Raw genomic sequence first — 2,755 nt, 5'->3', positions numbered from 1 at the left:
GTTGTTTCCACATATTTGCAATTGTGAATTGTGCTGCTATAAACATTCAAGTGCAGATGTCTTTTTTATAGAATGTCTTTTGTTCTTTTGGGTAGATGCCCAGTAATGGGATTGCTGGATCAAATGGTAGATCTACTTGTATTTCTTTGAAGTATCTCCATATTACTTTCCACAGAGGTTGCACTAGTTTGCAATCCCACCAGCAGTGTATGAGTGTTCCTATCTCTCACATGAATGGCATTTTTTTATATTGATGTTCCATAATTTATGTAAGGAGACATTAATGGATATTTAGGATGTTTTCAATATTTAGTTAGTAAAGAAAAAGCAGTACAAATAACTGGGTACATATGTTATCTCATATGTTAGAGAATAGAGAATCCATTTCTAGAAATGCAATTGGTAAATCAAAAGGTACATGCATTTGTAATTTGGTAAATATTGCAAATTGTCCTTTTAAGAATTTATAACAGGTTTTCCTACCACAAATAAGTTATCCCTGTCTGCTTTCCCCCACCCTCACCAACATAATGTCTGATCAAGGTTTTTGATCTTTGAAAAGACTGTGTGAAAAATGGTGTATCAGTATGGTTCTAATTTTAATTTCTCTTATTATGAGTGAGGTTGGACATCTTTTCTTATGTTTAAGAGCTTATTGTATTTTCTATCAACCTCTAGTTCATCATTTCTTACCCATTTTTTTTCTATTGGGTTGCTAATTTAAAAAAATTAATTGTTAGTCACTCTATATTAGGGAAAATAGGTCTTTGTGAAATGAGTTTCAAGTCTTTTTTTCCCCTATTTGTCATTTGTCCTATGATTTTTTTCTGCTATTTTTGCCATGCAAAAATATTTTGTTTTAATGTGGTTGAGTTTATTACTTTTTTCCCTGTACCACTTAGTTTTATGTCTTAGATATAAAGCACATCATCATTATAGAGTTAATGTTTTACATTTAAATCTTAGATTCATTTGAATTTTATCCTGGCGTAGGATGTAAACTGTAAGTCCAACTTTATTTTTCTCCAGATGGCTTCTGAGTTTACCCCTTTATTAAAAAGCCCGTCTTCTTTTTCACTGATTTGATATGTTACCTTTATAACATACTAAACTCTTGTGTGTACTGGGTCTGTTACTGAACTTTCAATTTGTTCCATTTTCTTTCTATGCATATGTCAGTACCATACCGTTTTAATTACTGAGGCTCTAACATCTGGTAGGACTAGTGGCATCTCAGTCCTCTTTTCTTCCAGATTTCTCTTAGCTGTTTTGCTCATTTAACTTTCCTCATGAATTTTAGAATCAGATAGTCTTTGGTATTTTTGTTAGAATGGTGTTAAATTTATTGATTATTTTAGGAAGAGTTAATATCCTTATGATGTTGAATCTTCTTATCCAAGAACATAGCGTGTATTTCAAGCTACTTAAGTCATCTTTTATGCCCCTCTCAAGCATTTTCAGGTTTTTTTGCCTATATACTTTGCTTTTTTTTTTTTTTTTTTGGTTAATTTTATTCCTAGGTATGCTATTTATCTTTTTGGTGGTTGTTTCTAACTGAGATCTTTCTGTTATGCCTCTTAACAGGAAAGCAATAATTTTTTTTTGTTAATTTTGTATACCACTATCTTATAAGATTATCTCTGTTTATAACAATTTTTGGTCATATTTTTCTGGGTTTTCCAAGTATATAACAATACCACCTGCAATTAGAGACAGTTTTACCCCCGTCATTCCAAATTTTTACTTTCAATTTCCTAATTACATTGGTTAGTACTTCTAGAATAATATAAAATTACATGATCATTATTTATATCTTTATTTCTAACATTAGTGCATATGCTTCTAGTATTGTCCCATTAAACACAATGAAGATTTTGGATGGGAATAGACATACTTTTCGAATATTCATCTATTCCACATATATATAAATTTATTATTTCCATATTATGTATTTATTTGAAGTCTAATTTGGATGCTGAATTTAGTCAAATGCCCTTTGTCACCTATGAGGATAACAAAATGTTTTTTCTTCCATTGATATAATATGATGAGTCATATTAACAGATTTACTATCATCCATGTTTTCCTGGAATAAATGTCACTTGTTATGTTAAACTCTTTTTCAGTATATTGCTACATTCTGTCTACTAATGCTTTATTTAGATATGTACATTGATATTTGTAAGAGACTTGGGTCTGCAATGTTCTTTTTTTGGGTAATGTTGTTTTGCTGCCAATGTTATAGGTACTTTAGAAACAGAATAAGGAATCTTTCCTTCTTTTTGTATTCTGTGGGGCAGTTTATATAACCTCAAAATAATATGTGCCTTAAAGTTTTCATAAAATTCCCCTAAAATATCTTGTGAACCTGGTACTATTTGAGGTGGTAGCTCTTTGATATGTTCGCTATATTCTTCTCTATAGTAGTTATCTGTTTAGAATTTCTTCCGGAGTAGTTTGGAAAATTACATTTTTTGGAATATTGTCCATTTCAACCAGATTTTAAATTTATTTGCAATGAGTTGAGCAAAGAAGTCTCTTATAATTCTTTTCAATGTTCTCTTTATCTGTGGTTGTTTCTTTTTATTATTTCTTATCTTTTGTTTGTCTTTTTCTTTTCCTGTCTTGATTATGCAAGCAAATAGTTAAGTTGTTCCTTTCCCTGACAAAAAAGTACAGCTGTTGGATTTACTTATTTTTTCCTGTGTTTTAATCAATAAGTTCTGCTTCTTTATTAATGCCTTCTTTTTACATT

General features: G+C 30.2%; 1 protein-coding gene across 1 annotated transcript in view; it reads left to right on the top strand.

Annotated features, from left to right (window-relative positions):
* ATP8B4 (ATPase, class I, type 8B, member 4) overlaps positions 1-2,755 on the top strand; it is a 233,774-nt gene that overhangs the window by 153,606 nt on the left and 77,413 nt on the right. The window lies entirely within an intron of this gene.

This window comes from Propithecus coquereli, unplaced genomic scaffold, assembly GCF_000956105.1.
Source record: "Propithecus coquereli isolate 6110/MARCELLA unplaced genomic scaffold, Pcoq_1.0 Scaffold3, whole genome shotgun sequence".
In the NCBI taxonomy this organism is placed as follows: Eukaryota; Metazoa; Chordata; class Mammalia; order Primates; family Indriidae; genus Propithecus; species Propithecus coquereli.
The sequence above is the reverse complement of the archived record's forward strand: the minus strand, read 5'-3'. Positions and strand labels throughout refer to the sequence as shown.